Source organism: Dendrobium catenatum, unplaced genomic scaffold (genome assembly GCF_001605985.2).
Source record: "Dendrobium catenatum unplaced genomic scaffold, ASM160598v2 fragScaff_scaffold_262, whole genome shotgun sequence".
NCBI classification, from domain to species: Eukaryota; Viridiplantae; Streptophyta; class Magnoliopsida; order Asparagales; family Orchidaceae; genus Dendrobium; species Dendrobium catenatum.
In genome coordinates, this window is record NW_021318724.1 from 503,433 (window position 1) to 512,403 (window position 8,971).

Sequence of the window (8,971 nt, forward strand, 5' to 3'; positions counted from 1 at the left end):
TAAAATTTAAAATTAATTAAAATTTAATTAAATATTAAAAATATAAAATGAAATTATTTAAATTTAAATTGATTTCTTCCTCTCTCTCTCTCTCCTTTTCTCTTAGCCTCCCTCACTTTCTCCGGAAATTATTAAATTTCAAGTCTGACTCTCTCTCTACTTTTTCTATTTGCTTGACATGACAATTCAATTCTCTCTCTCCATCTCTCAAACTGAAAAAGCATATCATCCTTTTTAATTATGCTCGTTCTCGTAATTTAATCATTAATAATGATCCTTTTTAAAATTTATCCAATCGAATAAAAGGAAAAAAAGGTTAGAATATCAAGAAAAAATTAATTTTATCACGTTTTCATAAAGTCATATAACAACTCGTTTTCTTATGTTTTTCTTATAATTTTGTTGATTTTTTTCTATTTTTATCATTTTTTTGTTTAATAATTTAATTATGTACATAATTTTTAAGATGGGCCAAAACTCCATCAGTAGTTACTTTCATGGTTTCATATACTTAGATTTTCTGAACCGCATTCACAGCCACAAGTTCAGGCGGGCCAATGATAGAAGCCATGAAATATCTCTCATATAGGCCACACAAATTATCAGGAAAATAAAAATTATGATATGATATTATTTTGATTTACGTTTTAAGGAAAAAAATCATGCCAAAAAATTGGTAAATAATTTATTAAAATACAAAAAAGTAGGAGAGGAAAAAAAAAAAGAGGTGGGCAAATAAGGAGTATGTATCACATGCTTATTATATGTGTGGCTCATATGATGATTATTTTTAACCATTGAACTTAATTACAAAATACTGTAGCTTTACTATTTAAAAAAGTAATAAAAAAATTTATTTTGCATAGATATCACAATTATAACTATTCAAAAAAAGTTATGTTTTCCATTTTTATTAAATCAATTAAGTAAAATTATTAATAGTTTAATTTTTTGTGCGGTGATTCTTTTTGGTGTTGATGTTTCTTCATAAAATTGACTCAATCGGTATTAATTTTAATGCATTCAAGACTAATTTATAATTGAACTGAACGCCTCAATAAGATAAACTCAATAACACTAAAGGTGATTCGATCGAATTTGGTTGAAAATTTCATGACATTAAATGGAAGACCAAACAATCTCCAAATCTTGCATATACTTATAGTTAAATGGAACGCCTCAAATGATTAAATATGTGTAGTATGATGGAGTTTTATAAAATTTTGCTTAGATTTAACAAAATGCAATTCCCAAAAAAATTATAATATACCCTCCTCCATATGAGGCGGCTTGAATTTGGGGAGAGCTTTTTTTTTTTTTTAACAATACGAAAATCCTAGCAGATGAATACAGGGCAGTCGGAGCCGGAGACGGAGACGGGGCGGTGGCAGCTAGGGCAAAAGCCCTAGCAAAAGGGAAAAAATCCTAGCAGACGAATACACCGCATTTTTTTTTTTTAGAAAGGCTTATTACAAAAATGAGATAATAATTTGGGGAGAGCTTAGAGATTGAAAAATCTTGAAGTTTTACCTAGCATTCGACACTAACTATCACTGTTAATCATCACCGTGATTCGACTGCCATTGCCTTATTGTTGTTCCTCAATCACCATTGCCTTATTGTAGTTCTTTGACCTCCATATGATAAGTGAAATTAGCACTAGAAATTCAAATAGTATATGCTTGATGAAATGGATTTTCTAATGATATATCAAACATTCTTTTTTTTGTCTTTATTTTAGCACCATTAAATGATTTATTAATATTTAGTTAAATAAGGAGTAAAAACATGTACACATGAAAATAAAATTTAATTAGAATTTAGATTATCATATAATGGATTAAGTATTTATTAAACAAGAATTATTTAGGTTTGCAAGTGCAAAAACCTCTAACTCTTTTCTCATTTGTTTAGAGAGGGAACTTTTATTAGGTCCTCTGACCGGATGTAGCTCTACGTTCGATTATCACTAAGTTACTCAATTTTTGTTCGGTATTTGCTCAGTATTGCTTGGAAATAACGAGAAATACCACTCTATGAAGACCAATACCGAGTTTTTCGAGAAAATACCGAGTTTTTCTAGAAAAAACTCGGTATTTTCTCGAAAAACTCGATATTACTCGGTATTGCTCGGTATTTGTCTTCACATAATGGTGTTTCTCGTTATTGCCGGTATTGCTCGGTATTTCTCGTTTTGTGTCTGCTACGTGGCGCAATCTCAATGCCGGCCGAATGTAGCTCTACGTATGTTCGCTGGACCAAATAAAAGTTCTTAGAGAGGAGCCTTAGTTGTGCTGTTGTAGGCTCACTATGATCATTTATGCCCCCATAAATGTTAACCTATTCAATGTAACATAAGAGAAAAAAATATATAAAAAAATAAAAAATAAAATAAGAAACCTCATAATAAGAAAAAAAATTATTTAGTGGATCAAATTATAGTGCCAACATGTAGTGAGGGGTTGTGAGGGGCCCTTGCGCCATAATTTTGGATAAATCTTTTATAAATATTGAAGTTTTACTTATAAATTCTCTTGCACTTATAAAAACTCATACTAAGTTCCACCCCTTTCGATTTGGGATACATTCTTAATTTTCTCTCCTCTCAATTTAAATGTTTGCAATGTAAATAAATAAATTATGTCATTCCAACATATTAAGTTTAATCATAATATAAGAGAAACATTGATACATAAATTTCAATTCTAATCTAAAAGAAGCATTAATATATATATTTTTTGGTATTGACGTAGCTCAATCTATTCCTAGCCATACAATATTTAATTTCAAATTCCCATTATATCCGAAATTCTCAACCATCGATATATTGTTCGTTTTGGTCTAATAACCTCACGATATTGTCTTGCTAGCGTAACTTTACATAAGGTGATCCATCCCAACAATGCTCTTTTATGAACATACTCAACTTTGAGGTTTCTAATGAAAATCCAATTAGTACACTAAAAAGCAACTAAATGTTTGAGAATTTATCTTAATTTTCTTAAGGAGTTTCATAATGTCCCATACTTAGATAACTGGCATCCTCGTCAATTTCCTTTACTCAGGATTATTCACCAGGCAGATAAGAGCACTTAGTTCCTAATTTCCAACTAGTGTATTGCTTTGACAGCCAAAACTCTAAACCATGGAGATATTATTCGCTTTGGCCTAACGACCTAACGATTTTGTCATGTTGGTTTAACTTCGTTGGTCGTCACCCATCTTAGGAGTGCTTGTGTATGAGCACGCTTAATTTAAGAGTTTTTAATGAAATTCTAATTATTACACCGAAAGACGCCTCAATATTTAAGAGTATAATTTTATTTTCTTAAAGAGTTTCACACATTCCGCCATTGAGAGGAAAGTTCTTCACCTTCTAATTGTTCCTCACAATGGCACTATTTTGTTTGAGAACAATTATGACCATAATAGGTACTCCTAATATTTGACACATGTGGAAGAAATTAAAGATGTTGACTGTGATTATGTTATGTTTAGTCTTAAATGATTGGCCCATTCAGAGTATTTTAATAAGTGATGGCAGGCAACCCATTATTATTATTATTATTATTACTATTGTTCTTTGAATTGTTGAAGTGAAACTCTCATCAACATCATTAATACTTAAAAGACCCTTTTTCCATCATAAATAAGGTTAGTAGGTGAATTTTCATTTACTTCAAGCATAGACCGACAACCCACATCACTTAACTGTATTGTATTTTTCATCCTCCTCAGTGAGTTGATTGATAACAAAGAGACTTCAGTCTATTTCTCTAATATGATAGTTTATTTTTACCGCAAGTTTCGGTGAACTTATTCTATGCAGATACGGATGCCGATCGAAGGCGAGTCAGAGCGCATCACGACACCCTTTTTCAATGTACCACGGCTGTGTACCCATTGCGTAGCAGATAATATGGCACGCTCTGACTCACCTCCGAACGATCCGGTATCCACACAAAATAATTTCTACAATTTCCGACCCATTTTCCTGAACGTGCAGAACATCTTGGGAAAGTTTGGCACGGTGCTGAAAATTATATTGGTGGGTCCCTTTTAATAAGCTAGGTCTTCTTGTTCATCGGGCAGATACACGAATGTGAGCCAGTAAAATAGGCATGACATCACGTTTCAGTTAGAGCCAACGGTCAAGAACAATTGCAGAACGTCTCTGCAATAGGCATTAGTTAGATTTTCTGAATCTCATTCACAGCCACAAGTTCAGGTGGGCCAATGATGGAAGCCATGAAATGTATATCTCATATAGGCCACACAAATTATCACAAAAATAAATATTATTTTGACTTAAGTTCTAGAGGACAAATCATGAAAAAAAAAGAAAATGGAAACATTTTATTAAGATACTTTAGGAGGAGACAAAAAAAAAAAAAAAAGTGATGGGCAAATAAGGAGATATGTATCACATGCTTATTATATATGTGGTCAGTGACCGAACCACGTGGAGATGAGGGAGACAATTGCCCCCCCTCAAGTTTTGGAATTTTGGATGGGTTTTTAGAACTCCGAAGTGATGCAAGCATCTAATTTATCACAAAAATGAGTGTTTTTTTGTTACTTGCTAAGCTTATATTTTAAATTTGTTACAAAATAAAATTATAATTTCTTATTCTACAGAAGTCATACTAAATAAAATTATAATTTTTTACTCCACCCAACACATGTACAAAGCTCCCATTGCTTCTCATGTTTGATCATATATCTCTTGAAGCACTTAGCGGCCTTGTAATAGTGAACATATAAAGAGATGGAGAACATTCATAATATATCTATATAGTAGAAGAGAACAATCATTGAAATAACGCATTCATATTTATAAAATAAATTATCATGATAAAAACTTAAATTCATTCCCTCCCCTTCCCTCAAAAGAGAGGCTAGTTCCGCTCCCATATGTGGCTTATATGATGATTATTTTTTACCAATGAATTTATACTTTATTTGTGACAGATTTTGATCATTATTTTATTGCTTCTTTCATGAAATATTTGTATTTAAAAATATATTTTAAAAATAGTAAGAAAATTATTTTAAACGAAACCTTATTTCAAGAGTGTAGCTTTACTATTTAAAAAAATTACAATTAAGCTGTGTAGATTTCAATTAAGCTGTGTAGATTTATTTTGGATGCACAATTATAACTATTCAAATTAAAATATATTGTACTGTGTTCCATTTTTATTAAACCAGTTTAGTAAAATTATCAGTGACTTAATTTTTTTTTGTATGGCGGTTCTTTTTAGTGTTGATATATCTATATAAAATGCATTGATCAATATGAATCTTAATGCATTAGCTACATTGAACTTCTAGAATAAAGTTAAGATCATTTGAGTTCCGATTTAAGCAATCTTATAATTGAACTGAGCACCTCAAAAAGATAAATTCAATAACACCAAAGATAATTATATCAAATTTGATTGAAAATATCAAGTCATTAATTAAAAGTCCAAATAGTCTCCAAATCTTACAAGCTTAATTCAAATCACGCATCTCAATAAGACAAATGTAAATTGCCCAAGGTCACTTGATTATGAGGTTTTTAAGGGACATAAATATTGAATGAATGGTCTATGATTAAATGATTCAATATAAGTAGTATTATGGAAAGTTATGAAAATTTGGTTATATTTAATAAAATGCAACTCTAAAATTTTATAAATATAATTGATTCTCCACATGTGGAGAATCTTAGTCTGAGTTTGAAGAGAGCTTAGAATTTGAAGAACTTTAAAGCTTTACCTAGCATTCGACGATGACAATCACTATCAACCATCATTGTCATTCAATCTTCATTGCCCTATCGTTATTCTGTGACCACCACCGCTTGATTGTTATAGTCCATTTACTATTATTTCATTGTCATCATTCGATTATCATCATCCGAGTACTATTATTTGACCATCGTTCAACCACTGTCATTTAAATATCAGTATCTAATCAATAATGCTCGATTAGCATCATCTGATCGCTGTTATCATCCCTCCTTTATTTTCTAACAAGCTCAAGGACCCCACAATCAAGTTGGTGAATCTCACCCAATTTTGATCTTGGAGGATCGTATGCACAAGCTAGAGGAACTTCAAGCTCAAGTCATTTAACTTTTAGAGGAGGTTGAACAATAAGAGCACCAATAACATCACAATAGAGTTCTCCCACCATAGATATTAATATCATGCTAAGGAAAATTGCTTTAATGCTACCCATGTGATGACACGTCATTATTAAGATGCGGTTCTTTCACTACAATCTTTTCTAGATATCTCAAATATGTTTAGTTCAACCCATCCATCCAATGCTACTCAGCCAACACATAATCTTCTACACTTGATTATACAATATCTATAGTAGAACTATTCATATGTTTGCTGACCTAATTAGGTTTTCTGTAGATGAGTCATTGTCAATAATAGAATTATCAAGGTCTCCTCTCATATATCTTAGATTTGATAAAATGAGGTAGAGATACTTAAAGCATACTTTCAAATATTTTCTTCTAAAACACGCCAAATTTCATGAGTTGGTTCAAAGTTATTACATGGTATTTTTCTTGGAGGTCAGTATTTTGAATATTTTTGCTTTTTTACCGATCGAGTAAAAGTATAAATAATTGCTGATAAGTTCATTGGCACCCATGGATAACACTCCGAGAAATTCTCAAATAGATGTAAGAATTCACAATGAGAAATTTATAAGCTTTCCCAATGAAAAAAGTAAAATCATTTAAGAGAATAAAGATGCCATTCTCACCAAATTCAATATGAGTCATCTAATTATGCCCCATTAAATAAATATAAGAAAAATATTTTGATGGAGATATAATTTTGTTCACCTAAAGTGGCAAAAATATCTAAAAAGTAAACATTTCATAATAGTTTCAATAATGTTATTTTAATGTTCAAAAGGGCATTTAATTAGAAAAATATATTTTTAGTTGAAGGGAGTGATTGAATTTTTTTATTTGTCAAAGCATATTTGAGCTATTATTTACGAGAGTACTTTTTACTTTTTAGATTGCCAGCCTCAAAATAAAGAAGATCAAAAGAATCATGAAAATAATAATTATTGATACTATCATAGAAATATCTTCACAAAATTTCTATCTTAATACATAAATTACTTTTGATAATGCTAACTTTGAAGGAATATTATATCCATATCAAGATTTCCTAATCATATTAATCATACTAACTAGAATTAGAATATTTGCTATCAATAGTATACAAATTATATTTTATATATAGGTAGTTCAGTCGATATTCTTTCCCTAATTGTCTTCATAAATCTTAGATTAAACTTTATTGGGCTCCAACATTATTCTAAATTTGGGCCTCTTTTGTGGGGAATGACATTATATATATTTATTATTTTTTGGAGTCGCACTTAGATAATTGAAATATTACATTGAGATCTATACTTGAGCACAGTAGCAAAGCTAGAAAGTGTATTTAGGTGGGGGGGGGGGCTATTTTTTTTTAATTTTCCTTCAACTTCTTACATTCGGACTTGAGACCAAAATAGTTAGTTTTAAAAATGATAAAACTTTGATAGTGAATTAGTTTATTTTTTTCTTCACAAAATGACTTCCAATCATCAAATCACTTGATTACTGCTAGAACGAGTTCAATATATTAAATAAATATGTGATATTAAAAATCTCTTCGCACAAAAACAAATCATAAAATCTCTTTAAGATCGAATCAATACAAAATTAAGCTAATATCAACCAAGAAAAAAAATGTAAATGAATAGGAAATTAAATTGGTAGTGATTTGAATGGATTGTCGTCGATCTTAAATCTCTTGATTAATTGTGCACTATTTATTGGACATTTAAATGTCTTAGAGATATCATAATTCGGCGATCTTAGGCTCGTTGGATTTGTCTCGTCTAGCCGCTCAATTCGACTATAAGCATGTCATGTTTGGAAACCATTTGGTAATCAAAATTATGGTTTAAACCTTCCAAATATGCTTCCAGTCCTTGATTTGGAGTCATTTGGGTTCGAATTGAGTTGAATTTGGTGTCGTTTGGTTCGCATTTTTGAGACGTTCAATTCGATTGTAAGTTTGTTGAAATTGAAGTTCATATGATCTCTGATTTAATTTTTGAAGTTTCCAACTTTTACCCCCGGTGAATTTTCTGATGACATACCAAATCTTCTTCTATGATCTTTATTTTAATAGCTCTAAATGATTTATAGATATTATTTGAAGCAGCAGTAAAAAAACTAAAATTACGTGCGCATAAAAACACAATCCAATTAAAATTTAGATTATCACACAATGGATCAAAAATTGTCAAACAAGAATTATGAAGGTTTGCTAGTGCAAAAAAGTTTCTTATTCATTTATCATTCACATAGTAAGAACCCTAGTTGTGTTGTAGTAGGCTCTCCATGACCTTTTATGTCTTAGTAAATATTTGTCTATTCAACACAATGCACGAGACCTCATAGTGAATATAGTTGATCATATTTAGACTTCGTTTGGGATGGTTTTCTTACTGCTTCTAAAAGTAGCTTTATAGTGTAAATTTTCTTAATTTTTTAAATTTTGTATTAAAAAGCTGCTTTTAGAAGCAGTAAGAAAGTCGTCCCAAACAAAACCTTATAATGCCTAGGTGTAGCGAGGTGTTGTTGGGCTTGATTCATTACAGTGTCAATCTGATCGTGCATGACATCTTGGAATAGGGGTGTAAATGAGCAGAGCCGGCTCGAGCTCGAATCGTTTATAGGCTCGCGAGCCACGCTTATCGAGCTCATGAGTCGAGCTTGACATGAGTCGAGCTCAAACTCGAGATCAAGCTCATTTAGCTCGCGAGCAGACTTGAATAAATATTAATATTTTTAAAATAATTTTATTTTATTTATTAAATTTAAATATTAAAAAATTAATAAATGCCACCTAAGTTTTATTTAAATGTTAAATATTTCATCTTTTTTTTTTTT